Source organism: Eurosta solidaginis, chromosome 2 (assembly GCF_040869045.1).
Source record: "Eurosta solidaginis isolate ZX-2024a chromosome 2, ASM4086904v1, whole genome shotgun sequence".
NCBI classification, from domain to species: Eukaryota; Metazoa; Arthropoda; class Insecta; order Diptera; family Tephritidae; genus Eurosta; species Eurosta solidaginis.
The window spans coordinates 151,877,539-151,897,736 of NC_090320.1; the positions used below are offsets into that span (position 1 = coordinate 151,877,539).

The following is a 20,198-nucleotide window of genomic DNA, read 5'->3' on the forward strand; positions in this document are numbered from 1 at the left end:
TAGCCCATTTTAAGAAATATTAAAAAATAGGCAGCGAAATGAGCAAAATAAAAAAGATTACAGGTTTTTGATTCAAATTATTTAAGAAAAATTCGGGTAATTCTATACTACAGCATGACGCTGCTAATACACTGCAAAATCAAAAGACCCGTATTGACATCAGTATTAATAGTCTGAAACCGGAAAGGAAAAATTTTGTCTCTGTCCGGAGATATTTTCAGTTGAAGTTGGCGACTTTAATGTGGTTGTTGTAATGTTGCGTACCCCCAAAAAAAATTGTGAACATAAGGGTTTTGCGCGTATATAGTTTTGGTCTCCAAACCAGTGTTGGACCCACCCAAGGTAATTTTTTATAAGCGCGGCCTTCGGCAGAAAGGTGTTCGCAAAAATACTGTGGATCCCACTCCCATTATTGGAGGCACCCGTGGGTCATTTTTCGGTTTTTCGTTAATATCTTTTGAACGACTTGACATTTTTCTTTTCCGGACGCATATTAGCAGTGTCATGCTATCGTATAAAATTACCAAAATGCGGAGTGCTATACCGAACCTAAATTACTAGGACTTAACGAATAAAAAAAAGTGATCTGCCTTATCAGATGAGTTCGGAGTCTGCAAAAAACGTTTAGGATGACAAATCAATGGGAACAATTAAAAACAGCACACCATATATTGGAATAGAACGTGGAAAATCAAGTACTTTGATTTAATTGAAGGTCCTTAAATTAAAAAAAAATAAACGCCACTCTCTACTTCTACTAACTCAACCTACCTAATTTTTATACAAAACGTGTTTTGAATTTTGACATTTTTTAATAATTGTTGAACCTTTTATTCTCAATCATCTCTAGTAGTACACAGCAGCCAAGAAAATATTTGTACCCACAAAAATATAAAAGAATACGAAGCATTTATTTATTCTTTAGGTGCTGCAATATCCAAATCGCTTTCTGCACGCTTCTTTACTCCAATTTTTTCTTCAACCGCCACAAGTCGTTAATTTATAGACCCAAGTGATTCCAATAAATTATTTTGTTTTTCGCCGTACCTCTACATAGCCAAGACCAGACTTTCTTCAATTAATTCCGCCTTTGGTGCAAATTCTGTATTATCTTCTGCATGTTGGATTAGCTTTTCAGGACACTCACCCGGTATACTGCGAAAATATTCAGCACCGAATGTGGGTTCAAGTTGTTTGATGCGTTCCAATTGATCAAGCTGTGCATGTAAATCTGGCATACCTCTTTAGAACGCACTTATTGGGTTTCCCCTAACAAATAAGGGTCTAAAAATTTCTCCAACTGAGGAGCACGTGAAATAGTTTTAGCGATTTGTTCTCGGTTGCAAATATCCCCATTTAACATACTGTTAGAAAGGAGTAAACAATTGTTTCTGGTGGAGTATCTGCAGATTTACTTGTCTCAGTGGTGTCAGCTGCAGCGGCTGTATTCAAATCTTCGCAAAGTGGACCCAATACGAGATTGATAGTATGTATAATTTTGTCAATTATATGCAGTGCTTTCACTTTTTCATGTTCCGTGTTTGTGAAGTAAACGAAGCGTATATATAAAATACATTACAATATAATGGTCAACTAGACCAAATTACACAAATGTTTATTTGATTTCATATATCAACTTCCGGCGCAGTAAGATTTTAACATTTGTCCATCGAATTTACAAAAACAAACTACATGAAATTTTTATTTATGTTTGTAGGTATGTCACCATGCTGCCACCTTGTATCAAACATGACTTGAACGAAACATTTATTTACGCTCTCTTTTTTTCGCTCTCACGAGAGATTTATCTCAAATTTGTGCTGGCAACAATCACAGATAAATCCCTCGCGCCAGCTGAAGCGGGTGCCAGAACAAAAGATGTGCCAGCTTAAACGAAAAACGGGAAAATATTTCGGTAAACTTTAGTTTGATCTACAACTGTAAAAATGCGTTCAAAAATTATGGGAAAAAAGATAAAAATACTTGTTTTAGTGTAAATATTATTAATTCGAAGGCGGAGGGTAAATACTATTTCTCGTTCAAAAGTTATCACTAAAAACAAGTTTTGAAAATATGAAGTCCCGATGCAACCAGTCCATTTTGATCACAGAACCTGGAACGTCAGATATGTAAGATAAGCCCTATCCACTAAAAGATGTTAACTATTGTGAAGAATATTAGCAACACTAAGGGATACTATCATATCTAAGTCGATACTGAGCAGTGACTTGTATGCACATAACCAAATCAATCATTATGTCCACACATATGTCCATACAAGCAGCGGAGAGAAACGCCCAAACACATGCATATATCTGAGATACTCTCAAAAGTAGGCAATCATCGGTGGAAGTATCACCTATATATACACGCGCATGAGAAGCTATAAATGTGCATCTGTAGTTCTAGCTGGTAATTTTATAGCTAGTAAATAAGTAGTAAATTCTAGAAATACCTAGAAGTATGCGAACGAGCAAATCGAAGAGTATAAAAGAGTGCAAGCTGAGCAATCATGGAATCTGTTTGATTTAAGCAAGCTATTAGTTGTGAAGTAGCAGTGTTATTGTGAAATACTTTAATAAAATTGGTGTCAAAAGAGGAATTGTTGAATAAATCCTGAAGTTTTCCAATACAACTTGGACATGGCAAAGTTAAGTGAATTAAGGATACAGCAACTGAAAAAGGAGTTGGAGAACCGTGGATTGAATACAACCGGCAATAAGATCGAGCTTCAATCCCGGCTACGAGAGGTAATGGAGTTGGAAGGAAGTAATGTAGACGAGTATGTCTTTTATCCCCCTGTGGAATAGTTAGCGACTAAAATGGAGGAGAAGATAGAGACTCCGAATCCATTGCAAGTGTTAACACTAACGCGATACTAGCAGTGTTGAAGCAAATGTCACAAATATCAACCGAAATGTTATCTCAACTGGAATCGCAGGAGAACCGTATAACATCCAAGATGGAAGCACGGGAGACACGCATAACAGAAATGTCATCCCAAATATCCACAAATATGTCAGCACAGATCGAAGAACAGAAGACATATATGGCATCCCGACTGTAAGAGCAGAAGACATATATGGCATCCCAACTGGAATCACAGGAGGCACATTTTTCAGAAATGACGTCGCAAGTATCATCTCAACTGGAAGACCAAAAGACATATATGGCGTCTCGATTGGAAGCGCAAGAGGCATGTATATCTGAAATGTCGGCAGAAATTTTGGAACAGGTATCATTAAAACTGGAAGCGCAGGATGCAAAAGTGGCTCAATTTCAGCAGAAGTAGATGATTTAAAAGGTCGAATGGAGCAGTTACAACTAAATCGCCCAGCTGTTTCAGCGAGCAACCCGAAGGTAAAAACTCCATCTTCTGACGGCTCTGTTCCTTTCCAGGTATTTAAGCTGCAATTTGAGAAGACGTCAGTAGTGAACAACTGGAATGCGGAAGATAAAGTTGCTGCACTGTTCGTGGCATTGAAAGGGCCTGCAGCGGAAAGCTTGCAGACTATTCCAGAGTACGAACGGAACATTTAGGGAGCATTGATGGCCGCTGTCGAGCGACGTTACGGAAGCAAACACAGGAAACACATATATCAAATAGAATTTCAAAACCGTTACCATAAAGCTAATGAGACTTTGCAAGAGTTTGCTTCGGATGTTGAAAGGTTGGCTCATTTGGCAATGCAGACGCACCCGTGGATTACACCGGGAGGGTAAAAATCCAGAGTTTTACAAACGACATATGCAAACCCAAAGCCCACATTCACAGAAACGGTATCCCATGCACTGACTCAGGAAACAGCGTCACTTTTGAGTAAGCTTGCATACAAAGCTCATCGCGTGGAAGTGGAAAGGCCAGATTGGGTAGACACAATTTTGGAAGCACTGAATGGATTACAACAGAAAAATGCCGGAGTTATGAAGTGTTTCAAGTGCGGTAACCCAATTCACATTGCACGTCATTGCAGCACCGGTCATGGTAGTTCCAACTTGGCTGGTTGTAAACGCAAAACTGGAGGAGTTAAGCAAGAGCGAATCAGATGTAAAGATCGAGAACTTGCCCCAGCTATTGAATGTCGTGTGATAACTATCTCGCAAACTGGAAGGAAATCGAGCAGTCTTACCGTCAAAGGAAATGTTGATGGAAGGACTGTAGATACGGGCGCATCTCATTCTTTATTCCGATCTGATTTGGTCAACAAGAGAGTAAAGCCATTACCTGGAGCAAGATTGCGTACGATTACTGGCGAGTATAACCAAGTCCAGGGAGAAGTGGGATGTGAAGCCTTAATTGGGGAGGTCACGGTTCTACACAAATTCGTTGTGGCAGAGATCATTGATGAAGTCATATTGGGAGTGGATTTTTTAGTTAACTATGACATCAGGATCGATATGTAGAGAAGGATTATGCAGTATATGAACAAGGACGTGCCACTTAACTTCAGCTTTGGGCAAGGGTTCAGCAGTAAGCTAGTGCTGGTGAAAGAGATTCGACAAAAACCACAAACGTCAAAGGCAGCAGATCGGGCAAGGGTTGACGGAGCGAATGGGACAAACAAATCAAAACCGAAGGTATCTGCGAGATAAACACTGGCATTTACAAACCCTAATGGACGCACTAAAACGACTAAAAGAATTTTCCAGAAAGAATGCAAGGATGATTTCAAGCCAGCGCACACTTCTTTTGTGAAACGATACTGATTATGCAAAGCCAATTCGTCAAGATCAAGCTCTGCGAAGTAGTTTATTGGCCAAAGAACATAGTGTGAGGGAGAGTTCCGAGTAGTAGAATGAAATACAGGTACGACAAGAACTATAATTCCGAAGGTTTTTTGGAGGGAGATTTGGTAATGCTATATAACCCTCACCGGCGGAATGGTGTTCCATCCAAATTTTGGTGCAGTTGGGAAGGCCCATGCAGAGTTGTGAAGAGGTTCAGTGAAGCCTTCTACCGCATACAAACAATTGGGAAACCACGAAATGGAAGGGTCGTTCATTTGGAGAGGCTAGCAGTGTTTAGATCGAGATATTTGTCGGATTGGGACGATCAGATTTAGGTGCAGGGCAGTGTGACTAAGAGATACTATCATCTCTAAGCCGATTCTGAGCAGTGACTTGTATGCACATAACCAAATCAATCATTATGTCTACACATATGTCCATACAAGCAGCGGAGAGAAACGCACAAACACATGCATATATCTGAGATACTCCCAAAAGTAGGCAATCATCGGTGGAAGTATCACTCACATATAAACGCGCATATGAGAAGCTATAAATGTGCATCTGTAGTTATAGCTGGTAATTTTATAGCTGGTAAGTAAGTAGTAAATTCTAGAAACGCCTGGAAGTATGCGAATGAGGAAATCGAAGAGTATAAAAGAACGCAAGCTGAGCAATCATGGAATCAGTTTGATTTAAGCAAGCTATTAGTTGTGAAGTGTCAGTGTTATTGTGAAGTACTTTAACAAAAGCCATTTTGAATATTGGAGTTATTTATTCAACAGTTTAGCGATACGAGCGTTAGTAGAAGGTTGCAAATAAGCGGAATTCCCAAAATTCGTTACACTATTATATCCTAGGTTCGATTTACTCAAATTTTAAAAGAATATTTGGTTTTCACTGTGAGTTAAATGCGTTGCAATATTTGACTAATTAATTTAATCAAAATGTACATTTTACTTAGATTTGTTTATATTTAACTCTAACTAGTCGTATTATTGTAAAATAAGTTTAAGGAAATGAATATTTTTCGACTATCATTTTATTAAATGATTGAAACTATAAAATCGCCGAAATGTATATCAAAAATCCCATATTCATATCTTTTCATTTTTGTTTGGAGTAGCATCATTGACAAAAATGTGCATTTTGACAGCGCTCTCTCGAAAGAAAGAGTCGCAAATCCATTCATGTATGCATTGTATCGTCTGCCATGATTGCCCTACTTTTTGTGTATAATTTGCTTTTGCATTGATCTACATTCCAAATTCAATATATTTTAAATATTTAAAAATCGTTGATTTATAAAAAAAACAGTGTCATGCATCTGTAATGCTTAAACATATTCGTTTGTTGAAACAGTTTCCACGATTCACTCTTCAACGAAAGCAGCAGTCCAGCTTATGCCACCATCGAACAGCTGATAACAAAAACGTGGATGCACAGCAGTTTAAGGCCAAAATGAAAGTGCAGGAATTAGCTGAAAATAAGGTAAATATATGATTCGAGTTATTAACAAAATCGCCCTAAATTTTATGGGTAGTAGTGCAGTTTATGGTACCCACCGAAATTTGGGAGAAATTTTTCGAGTGAGGTATAAAAAACGCGTATTCACGCCTAGATTAAGAATCCGCGGAAGTAAACTTCTTTTACCCGTTTAAAAGTTATCGGACAGGTTGGTGTGATACATATTGTTCCCGCACTTTTACAATCTTTTGAGCGCACACATCACTTTACTTTTAATATTTAGTATATTCATCCCTATTCTGAATTTCGACTTGGATTGGAAATTTTTCGATTTGGCAATTTTGGTATTTTGTGTTCCAATCTCTTTCGATCCAACTTCGAATCGTTCGATTTTGTTTTTCCGCATTCCGATCGCAGTTCCGTTTTTCTAAGTTACAAATTAGTTGGCGGAAAAATATTTTCTTCTTAAATATTAGTTTGGCGACCTTTCTATTTCATACATTTTTTTTTTGCCGGCTTGAGGTCTGATGTTTTGGGAAGTAAAACACAGATGTTTTAAATTTTTACCAATATGCATAACCGAAATATATTGGTAAAAATTTAAAACATCTGTGTTTTATTTCCCAAAACATCAGACCTCAAACCGGCAAATAAAAATTTATTTTCTTTTTATTTTTTTTTTTTTAATTTATAACAGAATTTTAACAAAAATGTAAGTAAAACTTGTTAAGAAACGTAGAAGGCTTGATGGTGATTGTTTTTTATATATTTCCAGGTCAAAAACAACATGTCGATGTCGAAGTCCTTGGACGTATTTGCCCCGCAAAAGCATCCAACACATACCTGAAAGCATCCTTATTAAGTCGAAAGTTTTTTTGAACCTAAATAAGAAAATAAGTCATTAAACTTTACCTTTTTAAGTCCACTTTCTTACAATTCGTCACTCATCTCAAATGGATTACACAAATCTCGCTATATTTGCCTTTTCATTCTCGCCTGGCCATTTTCGTATGCGTTGCTTTCCAACTCCACAAATAATGCCGTGGCTATTGATTCCATTATAATAGACAGCTATAATTTGTGTTCGTTCGATGGGTCCAGTTACACGCCAAAGCAAGCTGCCGGAGGAGAGGAAGGTGAAGCGAAGACGTAAACAATCCTTGCAGAAAGAATAAAGAAATCTTCAAAAGCATTTTAGGCCAGTGCAATGAAATTAGTATCCATAAAATTCAGAAAATGTCAACTATATTCGTGCAGGAATCCATCTTAACAAAACTTGGTGGCCACGGCAGGGAATTTGCTAAAAGAACGACAAAAATATACTTATAATTATGAAAGCACTTCACTCAAAAAAATATAACACGGCGGCAATATATTCTATTGCTTTTTTTTGTACAAAATGGCGTGGATAATAAAATATAAACGTTTTTCAGTGTTTTTTACAACTTTTCTTTAATTTATTTTGTTCCAATGTTCACACATTCCGTACAAACAGATGATTTCGAAAAATGATTTGCTCTCCCTCTTCTCGTTACAATTCCGTCGTAATGCATTATACCCAACTTCGATTAAAGCGGAGCGTAGATCGGGAACGTAATCAAAATGCAGAATAGGGGTGATTAACATAATCTAACTTGCACGAATTAACGAAACAATTATGTTAAATTTCACTAATTTACTTATTAAATATCAACACAAATATTGCAAAAATTTCTGTCCAAATGAAAACACATGAAAGTGAACAGTGTTGCCAGCTCAGCAACGATGGAAATTGCTTTTGTTGTTCACTGTTAGGATTAATACAAGGCGGTGGCGGTTCAACATAAATTTAAATAAACATACAATTATATTGTTTTTGTAATTTACTGAATATTTTGCAATTTAATACATTAAAAGGGAAGAGAATACATCTATTTACCCAAATATAGTGATGTTGGCAAATATTTGGAATTTTTATTTTTATATAGGCGCAGAGTTTTCTCATGTTCTCTTCTCTTCCCTTCTCTTCCCTTTCCTTCTCCAATATTCTCTCCTCTTCTTTTTTCTTCTCTCCAACCTTTCCTTTTCTTCTCCACCCTTTCCTTCCCTTCTTTTCTCTTTCCTTCTCTTCCTTTCCCTTCCCTTCCCTTCTCTTCTCTTCTCTTCTCTTCTCTTTTCTTCTCTTCTCTTCTCTTCTCTTCTCTTCTCTTCTCTTCTCTTCTCTTCCCTTCCCTTCTCTCCTCTTCTCTTATCTTATTTTCTCTTCTTTTCTCCTCTCTTCTCTTCTCTTCTCTTCTCTTCTCTTCTCTTCTCTTCTCTTCTCTTTTCTTCCCTTATCTTCTCTTCTCTACTCTTCTCTTCTATTCTCTTTTCTTCCCTTCTCTTTTCTTCTCTTCTCTTCCCTAACCCTCTCGCTTCAATCGTATCATAATATATGAACATTTTCCCCTGCGGCGCTTTTTTCGTTGAATGTAAAAATCTCTGGCCTTCTTTTCATTCGTATTTTAAAATATGAAAATTTGGAATAAAAAAGAATTTAATCGTGATTTAATTATTTCAGTACTTAATGTACACTCAAAGCAGTTGATAAGAGAGCGGTAAGGAGCGGCGCATTAAAATGCACGAAATACAAACGAAAGTAATGCTAATGACAAGAAACCATACACGGCTGGTGTAAAATACGACGATGGACTACGAATATTGGAAGCGCTTGCTGCAACAGGTTTACGTAGCATACGTTATGCAAAAGAAGTAGCAGGCGACTGTGAAATTATTCCAAAGGATCTGTCTAAGGTGGCAGTAGATTACATTAGCGTAAATATGCGACACAATGGAGTGGAACATTTAATTGTGCCAAGCGAAGGGAATGCAATGTAGGTTTGATATACGAATCAATAGCTAGTGATTTAACTCTAATAATCCCTAATAAAATTCGCAATAGTACCCTCATGTACCTTTCAACATCAATTAAGAAGCGTTTCGATGCTACAGACCTAGATCCTTATAGTTGTCCGAATCGCTTTCTGGATGGCGCTATACAATCACTGACGAATGGGGATTTATTACTTGTAACTACGACTGATATGGCTGTCCTGGCTGGCAATATGCCTGAAGCCTTCTATGCCAAATATAGTTCCGTGTCTTTGCGTATGAAATGCTGCTATGAGATGGGATTGCGTATACTATTGCATTGCATTGAAACGCACGCTAATCGTTATGGAAAATATGTTGAGCCATTTGAGCATATCTGCCGATTTTTATACACGCGTATTTGTGCGTGTGCATAGTAGTCAAGCGAAGTGTAAATATAGCATGAGGTTGGTATACAGAATTTTGGCGTTTTACCGCAATCCAATTGCGTACCATATCTTTATATTATAAACACAGCAAACAATCAAAGGTATTTCAATGCACTGGTTGTGATACCTGTACGCTACAGCCTATGGGTGTTGTTACAAGCAAGATCACAGATAAAGGCAATGCAGAAGTAAAATTCGGTATACCAACTGGACCAAATGTTAATACGAATTGTGCGCATTGCGATCATAAATACCATGTAAGTCTCAACTATCACACTCAAGTATTTAAACCTGAATAAATCAAATTATTTCCTTCTTACTTAATTTGTGCTTAACCATTTAAACGGTTATGCCGTTCAACAAGGCGCGTCAGTCGCTTTTTCAGAGAGTTAACTGGCGCAAATTGTTTCTTATATTCTCAAATATAGATGGGCGGTCCACTTGGGTCGCATCGCATACATGATCCAACGTTTGTTGAAGAATTCCTACAAATTATAGAAGAAAATATGCGATTTGGGCACACAACGTCGTTAAAGAGGTGTGTTACCGGTGGTATGCAAAGAGTTACATGCTGTACCCCTCTACTATGTATTGGATAAGTTATGTTGTGTGCTTAGGATGGAAAATGTATCGGTCCTAAAATTTCGTTCATCTTTACTACATGCCGGTTATCGTGTATCATTTGCACATGCTTATAAAAATTCAATAAAAACAGATGCACCCCCTTCGGTTATATGGGATATATTGCGTTGTTGGGCAAAGCTATGTACATCCAGTTAAGCCACATCGTCTAGTAGAGGGTGCACCATTGAAGGCTATATTGGATCGGCCGCCAAAAAAAGAGAATATCTTTGATGATGTATATCTCGATGCAAATCCATTAAGTCGACGTAATTCATTGACACGTTTTCAAGCGAATCCTACCGCCTATTGGGGCCGGGCACTAAACCAACCATAATGTGAGTGAATTTCTTAGTTCAAATCAATTGAGTCGATACATATCAAAATTGCCCACATATAACAATTTTCGAAATTTTTATTGCTGTATATACTGACCGGACAAATCTCTACATGAAATAAACAAATTATGACCAAGTCATATTGATCAAACTACAAAAATGCATTCTAGTAGTTTAGCCATTTTTTCAAAACTGACGAAGTCCTACCGTACCTGTAAATCAAAATTACTTAAGTCCACTTCAGCCAACCGTAGTGCGCTCTACTATTGTATTTTGTGACATAAATTACGAATTTGTTTGAGCTGAATGGTTAATACGAGTGAGTGTGTTTAGAGAAAAAATTATGAAAATATTTTGCCATCGAATAATGCAAAAAGAGAATATTAATACCTCCCTTCCAAATTAATAACCGCTTTTCAAAACTGCTTAAGTCCAGATCAGTTTTCTTTCAAAACCAAGTAAGTCCATACGATTCATTTCAAACGCGCTTAAGTCCAACGTTGAAACTGCTTTATTTCAACGCGGCTTAATTTTTCATTGTTTCTTCTTCACTAAATGGTTTTATTATTTATCAAGTAAACATTTATACAAGTTTGCAATCGCTACATAAATTATATTACATAGAAAGAAAGAACCGTCGTACTCCAAAATTGGCTTCTGGTGGACTTAGGCAGGTTTGATATGTATCGACTCACTTTTGATTTCTAAAAATTTACATTAAATATTTTGATTTGTACCACGACCGCATGAAATCACAATGACCAAGACATTAAATTTTTTTGTTTTTAAATTTTCTCGAAATTGTTCGATTGCAATTATTGTTTTTTGATATGGAGCTCCTCAAATATAATTTTTTGTGAGCTGTAGGTTTTACTTATTTTCCGAAAGTTAAATCCATTGTGAATTCATACAAGTGAAAAACCTTTCTATTCCTCCATTGCCATGACAGGTAGGTGTCAAATAATAGCTGACGGGTAGAACGGCTGCCGCCAATGGCCAGAGAATGGAAGGATGGTTTATTTTTTGCTCGTGGTTAATAAATTGAAGTGCCATGAATTGCTCATTTGTGTTTCAAATCAGCTTTTCTTTTAAATGTGTATATTAAGCTGGGTTGATTTGTGTAATGTACCTTAACTTTGGTACAAATTACTTTTGTTAAATAAAATAGAACGATTGAGAAGGCACGTGTTTTATTATAGTTCGTGTCTAGAACAATCTTTAATAATATGTATATTCAAGTGTGTACAATAATAAAGTGGTTGTGCAGTAATATGTATATATAGGAATGTGTATTGTGAATCGATTGTATGTGTGTTCCTGAACCGATGATAGGTGTGTTCCTGACATCCCTCCTTTTCAGCGGTACCTTGCGGGTGTCTTAATTACACGTCCAGAGCGAGTGCGTGGTTGATAATTGAGGCTAGCTGCATCCTGTGGTGTAGCGGGCGTGGAAGGTTCAGCTTCACGAGGCCCGTCATCTGGCGAACACTGTTGTGTTGTGGTTTCTGTAGGTGGCTGTGTTGGACTCGAAGAACTTTGGTTTTTTGGTTCAACAGTAGGACGATCTGTGGACAAGTTAGGATCAACGTCGAGGGAGGAAGTGGCTGGCTTAAGATGCCATGTGTTTCTTCTGTATATGGCGCCATCCTCGGTTTGTACTCTGTACGAGCGGTGTCCTTCTGGTCTCACTATATAAGCTGGAACCCAGTTATTATGGCTTTGTCTAAGCAGTACTTTATCTTGCGTTGTGTATTCTCTACTCTGTTTTTTATTTCTATCTGCTGTTTCCTTTTCACCTTCCTTGAGTTTTGTTAGTTTTTTGCCTCTTGTACATAGCGTTCGGCTAGACCATATGAACGTGGAAAATGGGGGCTCGAAATTCTATGTTCAAAGTTCCATTCTTTCTGAAAAGCCCTGAAATCGCTGCAATCAAATTGTTTACCACCATCTGATAATAGTACTTCCGGAATGCCGAAGGTAGCAAACCATGTCTTAAGTTCTTTAGTGACGTTGAAGCTGGTGATATTGTTTAGTTGTTTAAAGTCAAAGTATCCTGAGTAGCTATCTGCAATGAGGATGTAATCCTTTCCTCTTAAGTGGAATATGTCCGAAGCGACAGTACTCCATGGCCGTTTCGGTGCTGCTTGTAAATTTATTTGTTCCATTTGATTATATTTTTGTATTTTGCTGCATGCACTGCAAGTTTTTATGTACTCAGTTAAATCTTTGGTCATTGTTGGCCAGAATACATAGTCACGGGCCAGTTTTAGCGTCCCTTTTAGTCCTTTATGACTAAGATGGCAATGTTTCATTACTATTGACACCATTGAGTTTGGAACCAATACTCTGTGATCTTTAAAAATTATGTCCTCGTAAACGCTGATAGCCTCTATAGTACCAATATTTTTTGAGATTTACCGGCACTTTATTGATTGTCTCTGGCCATCCTTTTAATATGGTTGACTTTAAATCATTAAGTTCTTTACTTTTTGAGGTCTCTGCTTTAAGTTCGTCTTTTCGCGTTTTCGTGAATGGTACAATAGCACATATTTGTAAATTTTCTGTACTTAAATCTTCACTATCTTAGTTTTCGCAGTCTCTACTCAGTAAATCTGCTACATACAATTCCGTACCTTTTTTATAAGTGACTTTTGGATTATAAGGCAAGATTTGATACATGATTCTTTGCAATCTCGGTGGTGCGTCTGTAATTGGCTTTTTAAATATTGTCTCAAGAGGCTTATGGTCAGATTCAATCGTTAAATCATTGCAACCCCAAATGTACATGTGAAATTTTTTACATGTAACTAGAATGGCGTTTGATCTTTTTCTAATTGGCTATAGCCCTGTTCAGTTTTGTGAACGATTTCGCACAGTAAGCGATCGGCTTATGTTTTTGTATTAGTACTCCGCCACATGCATAACTACTGGCATCTACTGACAGCAAAATTGGAGCTTTCGTGTCATAATACCCTAGTACTGGTGAATTCTTCAACAGATTTTTTAATTTATTGAATGCTTCATTGTGTTGCGTATCCCACACCCATTCAACATCTTTTCACAATAATTGTCTTAGTGGTTGGGTGATATCTGCAAAATTTTTTATAAATTTCGACACGTATATTACCATACCCAAGAATCTTTGCAACTCTTTCACGTTTTCCGGTTGCTTAATTTTCGTTATAATTTCTATTTTTTCGGGATCAGGTTTTACCCCTTCAGCGGAGACTATATGTCCCAGAAACTTTACTTCTTGTGTATTAAAAACGCATTTTTCTTTATTAAGCTTAAGGCCTGCTTTTCTGAATTTGTCAAGTACCTCTTGAGTGATCCTCTCTAGTTCTAGTTTGCTGGTGGCATGCAAGAGAACATCATCCATAGACACCTCCGCGTTCTTTACGTCCGCTATCAACGAACTCATCACTTGTTGGAAAACTTCCGGAGCCGATGCTAAGCCAAATGGCATTCTTAAGCAAGAGTATCTTCCGAATGGGGTACTGAATGTCAGATATTCTGAAGTACGGGATGTTACTTGCAGTTGCCAAACGCCTTTTTTACAATCAAGGAACGTGAACCACTTAGAGCCGTAGATGCGGGCTGTAATTTCTTCTAACATAGTAAGTGGATAATAAAGTCTTTTGAGATTTTTATTTATCTCCTATGGATCTAAACAGAGTCTAATTTTATTATTTTTTACTAATACGACCATGGGTGACACAGCCGGTGTCGGCTTGGTTATGGGTTTAATTATTTTTTGCGCTACCATACTATCAAGCTCATTTTTAACCTGCTGTCTAATAGTATGCGGGATTTTTCGCGCAGGGCATATGCTTAGTTTCGGATTTTCTATTAAGTCTATGTCGTATTTGTATTGCTTAAGGCAACCAATTCTTTCAAACAAGTTTTCATCAACAGTTAAAATTTCAATACGCTTCACTAATTTCAATTTCTCACATGTTGACTTACCAAGCACTGCTGTAACATCCACTTTGACAACTAAGTATTTTATGGGTACCTCTTGTTTTTTAATAAGCGTGTCTATGACCACTTCACCCAGTACGGGTATTTTATGGTTTGAAAACGATGTTAATTGCTTTGTTGGCGATGGACTGATGTGAACGTCTATTTTCTTTATTATTTCGTAGTTTAACACGTTGCACTGGCGACCTGTGTCAAGCTTAAACTTTACCATAACGTTTTTAGCTTTTTCATACCAATCTCCGACGTCCACATTGTCTAAATCCGCACCTACCGTAGACACTAAAAAACTGTAATCGTTGCTTTCTCGGTCTTGGACCAGTTCGTTGACCGTTTTCCTTTTGCAATATTTGGTAAGGTGGCCCTTTCTTTTGCATTTTTGGTAAACCCTTTTAAAGGTCGGAAATGGGGCAGAAATTGCGAAAACCCTCTTATTGAACAATCGATTGTATGGGAGGTATATGCTATAGTGGTCCGAACCGGTCGATTCCGACAAATGTCAAATCCCCCATCAAAATTTGCCTGCTTACCAAATTTCATCAAGATATCTCAAAAATTGAGGGACTAGTTTGCGTTCAAACAAACGGACAGACGGACGGACGAAAAGACGGACATGGCTAAATCAACTTAGCTCGTCTCCTGATAATTTTGGTATACTTATTGGTGGGTCTAACGCAAACATATAAATAAAAAATGATTTGGAGCCTTGAAAATGCAAAAAATCGATTTCGACCAAAACAAGTCCCAAAAACCAAACAAAATTTTTTTTTTAAATTGTTAATGCCAACGTTTTTATCGCATAATTTTAAGATAGGAACTATGAGACAAATTCGTTTTCATCGGCAACACTTCTGCACGTTTCTGAAGAAACCCTTAAAAAAATGGCGAAAAAAATTTTTTTCACCAAAACACTCCTCAAAACCCAAAAAATATTTTTTTTTTCAAAAAACTGTCGCCAAAGTTTTTAGCGGACAATTTTGAGTCGGACAGGGTATACATGAAAATTTTAAAATTTCGGCAACACTTTTGCACGTTTCTGAAGAAACCCTTAAAAAATGGCGAAAAAAAATTTTTTTCACCAAAGCACTCCTCAAAACCCAAAAAATATTTTTTTTTTCAAAAAACTGTCGCCAAAGTTTTTAGCGGAAAATTTTGAGTCGGACAGGGATACATGAAAATTTTAAAATCAAATGAAAATTTTTTAAGTAGGTCATAAAAAAAACCTTAAAAATCGAAGAAAAAAAGTCAAAAAACTCAAATTTTGCAGGCTCGAAATTTATTTTTTTTGGGTATGCTTAGTGGAACTTTTTTTTCCTGAGCCCAAAACCTATCAAAAATCGATGGCGCGATATAGGTTAATAAATCGACCCAGAATATCAGACTACATATTAATATTAATTTCTCAAATCTAGTTAATAGGTTAAATGTGAACAGCCAGTTATTTGGTTATTTAGGCGAAAATGTGTTTTTAAATCACAACTATATTTTCTTTCTTTTGGAGGATTGGGCAAGACAGAGTAGCGAAAAGTCATCGCAACCAAAACAAAAGGCAAAAGCAAAAGTCGAATGAAGATTCTACGAGTATAAATCCAGAAAAAAATTATGAACCAAGTTAATGTAAGCAACCAAAATTGGAAACTTGATTATTATTGCTTAACGAGTTACAATATAACTGACATACATATTTTTAATCAATTTCTAAAACATTTTCTGCTTCTAAAATTTGTATTTCTTACACAATTACTATTTACCTTATGCCTTTAATGCATAGTTCCTAAAACAGCTTTTATATGCAAGTATGTAATAATTAGAAAAACTTGTAAATGACTAATAACGAAGGAAATTTCCATCTCCTGTCTGCCGTGAAAATACATTATTTACTAATCGATTATCTACACCACTTTTATTTATGAAAATTCTTTGAAATTTTTAAAATAAAAAACAGCAAATTATTTGGCAATAACTTAGTACATAGGCTGCTGAATTGTAGTTTTTTTATCCAAATTTTATATAATAAACAACATCAAGGCAGATATGAGAGGTTTAAAATCGTAGCACATATGAGGAATATAAGACCTTGTGAATTACCCAATTATTCACTGCAATCGTTTATTTGCAAACATATTGCTTTTTGTTCTTTCACATCAAATTATAAGCATACAATAAAAACGCGCTAAAATGTTCACTCAATGGCCAAATTAAATCAAAAAGCTTTATCAAGCCACGCTGGGTTGAAAGGGGATTGGGTCCATCGATCCCTTTCGGGTATAAATGGGTACAATTAGTCTCTTCATAGGACATGCTCAAACAAAAGGATGCAGTTAAACTCATACAAAGAGATCAAAACTAACATTGGTCGCATACTCCCTAATCCGCATTTTTTGCAGGGAAGCTTATGCATTCCAGTAACATTCGCCACAATCAAACAAGATGTTGCGTTTATAAATATGAAGGAACGTCAGACTTGGTAATTTTAAGTTTATTACGCCTTGCCCATTCACATACAAAATTTCACGAAGCAATTATATAAACATTTACCCCATACAACAAAAATACTTGCTAACATATTTTGTGTCGTAATAGATTATTATATTGTAGTTTTTATTTGCGAAAAATTTTAGGAAAGTTACCAACCAGTGAGAAAAATAATTTCACTGGCAAGGCGTGCCAACACCCTTAGCTAAAGCAAATGTCAAATTCTTCTTCTTATGATTTTCTTGCAACAAAATTGCCATCATCCGGTGGCAAAATCCTGAGCCAGATAAAGAAGAAATATGTGAGTTGGCTACTTTTCCATTTCAGATGACGCCAGTTTTGCTCAATCTACCGTTCTTCATAAAAATACGTGCAATCTAATCATAATTCATAAGCTTGTGTTAAGCTGTTTATGTGACGGAGCTATTATGATACGAATAGGGTTTCACGGTTTTAAATGGATCACGCCACTGATGACAACGTGTTGCTTTATACATAATAAAGCATATATGACACTACTTTACTTTTGCTTGGATTCCAAGCTAAAAAAACTGACGAAACTTTAACGGAACTTCAAAACACAAAAACAATTTCTATCATGAAAAATCGAGACCGCTATTCCCCCAAAATTAGTGAGTTTGACAATTTTTTGTGTATGTTTTACATTTTATTTTTACATTAACACTTTTAACAATAAAAACAATGCAAATAACACACGAAAATTATTTCGGTCTCTAACGGTTTACTTTTTCACAAGACATTTGTTTTAATTGTGTTTTTATGCACCAAATTTTCAAACTAAAAACAAAATTTCCATTTGTCAGAAAAAATAGAAAAAAAACGTCCGAATGTCAAAAACACCTATCGAAATACAAACTGACTCGTTTGTTTTTAATGACCTAGATTGTATTTTCCTTGTATTTCGTTAGTTTTTTGAAATATAGTTTGCAAAGGCGACTGTGGTCGAAAGAGCTGATCGAACGAATTTTCATTCGGTATTATGACAGTCATTCGGTGAAGACTAGTGTCATTGTTCGGCAATTCGATAAATTCAACCGTTCAAAAAAGCACATTCCCATCATTTGTCAAATAAAATAAAAGCAAAATTATTTATTATGAAGAAAAAGCTTAAGTACTGGAACTAGCCAGAAGTATAAAACGCTGAAATGAATTTCAACGCGTAATTGTAGCTATCTAAACATTGTAACTTTCTGAACATGTGTTAAAAACTTGTAACGAACCCCGTTAGTCGGGTTTATAGCTGGGGTATAACTCAGCGAATCGGTTCGCCTCTACAATAAAAGATGTTAGTTAACGTTACAAAACGATGATTTATTACAATCAATAATAAAATCCATATACATATATATATACGTATGTGGTTATAATACGTTTAGTCACCGAGTGTTTTACACGTCTAGGTGGTATTCCTGGTGAATATACGTAATCGGTGAGCGTTTTACACAACTCACCGGATCTGTAGTAAAATACGTAGTCGTCGAGCGTTTTACACGAATCGGCGGTATACCTATCATAAACAGCTGAAGTTTGACACCACCAGCTGCTCCGTAGTGGATGTTTAACACAGCCCACTATATAGTTCAATCTACGACTTCGAAGCCAAGAGTGCCTTGTTCATGAATTTGCCGCTCCTTTGAGTTTTTTGACTTTTTTTCTTTGATTTTTAAGGTTTTTCTCATGACATATTTAAAAAAATTTTATTTGATTTTAAAATTTTTATGTATACCCTGCCCGACTCAAAATTGTCCGCTAAAAGCTTTAGTGACAACAGTTTTTGGAAAAAATATATTTTTTGGTTTTGAGGAGTGTTTTGGTGAAAAAATTTATATTTTCGCCATTTTTTTAAGGGTTTCCTCAGAAACGTGCAAAAGTGTTGCCAATGAAAACGAATTTGTCTCATAGCAGTCGATTCCGACAAATGTCAAATCCCCCATCAAAATATGCCTGCTTACCACATTTCATCAAGAAATCTCAAAAATTGAGGGACTAGTTTGCGTTCAAACAAACGGAGAGACGGACGGACGAAAAGACGGACATGGCTAAATCAACTTAGCTCGTCTCCTGATAATTTTGGTATACTTATTGGTGGGTCTAACGCAAACATATAAATAAAAAATGATTTGGAGCCTTGAAAATGCAAAAAATCGATTTCGACTAAAACAAGTCCCAAAAAGCAAACAAAATTTTTTTTTTAAATTGTTAATGCCAACGTTTTTATCGCATAATTTTAAGATAGGAACTATGAGACAAATTCGTTTTCATCGGCAACACTTCTGCACGTTTCTGAAGAAACCCTTAAAAAAATGGCGAAAAAAATTTTTTTCACCAAAGCACTCCTCAAAACCCAAAAAATATTTTTTTTTTCAAAAAACTGTCGCCAAAGTTTTTAGCGGACAATTTTGAGTCGGACAGGGTATACATGAAAATTTTAAAATTTCGGCAACACTTTTGCACGTTTCTGAAGAAACCCTTAAAAAATGGCGAAAAAAAATTTTTTTCACCAAAGCACTCCTCAAAATCCAAAAAATTTTTTTTTTTTCAAAAAACTGTCGCCAAAGTTTTAAGCGGAAAATTTTGAGTCGGACAGGGATACATGAAAATTTTAAAATCAAATGAAAATTTTTTAAGTAGGTCAAAAAAAAACCTTAAAAATCGAAGAAAAAAAGTCAAAAAACTCAAATTTTGCAGGCTCGAAATTAATTTTTTTGGGTATGCTTAGTGGAACTTTTTTTTCCTGAGCCCAAAACCTATCAAAAAGCGATGGCGCGATATAGGTTAATAAATCGACCCAGAATATCAGACTACATATTAATATTAATTTCTCAAATCTAGTTAATAGGTTAAATGTGAACAGCCAGTTATTTGGTTATTTAGGCGAAAATCTGTTTTTAAATCACAACTATATTTTCTTTCTTTTGGAGGATTGGGCAAGACAGAGTAGCGAAAAGTCATCGCAACCAAAACAAAAGGCAAAAGCAAAAGTCGAATGAAGATTCTACGAGTATAAATCCAGAAAAAAATCATGAACCAAGTTAATGTAAGCAACCAAAATTGGAAACGTGATTATTATTACTTAACGAGTTACAATAAAACTGACATACATATTTTTAATCAATTTCTAAAACATTTTCTGCTTCTAAAATTTATATTTCTTACACAATTACTATTTACCTTATGCCTTTAATGCATAGTTCCTAAAACAGCTTTTATATGCAAGTATGTAATAATTAGAAAAACTTGTAAATGACTAATAACGAAGGAAATTTCCATCTCCTGTCTGCCGTGAAAATAC

At 36.0% G+C, this 20,198-nt stretch overlaps 2 pseudogenes; one reads left to right on the forward strand and one right to left on the reverse strand.

Annotated features, from left to right (window-relative positions):
• Positions 1–914: 914 nt before the first annotated feature.
• Positions 915–7,048, reverse strand: LOC137241702 (uncharacterized; annotated as a pseudogene).
• Positions 7,049–8,685: 1,637 nt separating this feature from the next.
• LOC137241703 (tRNA (guanine(26)-N(2))-dimethyltransferase-like) lies at positions 8,686–19,942 on the forward strand (annotated as a pseudogene).
• The last annotated feature ends 256 nt before the right edge of the window (positions 19,943–20,198 follow it).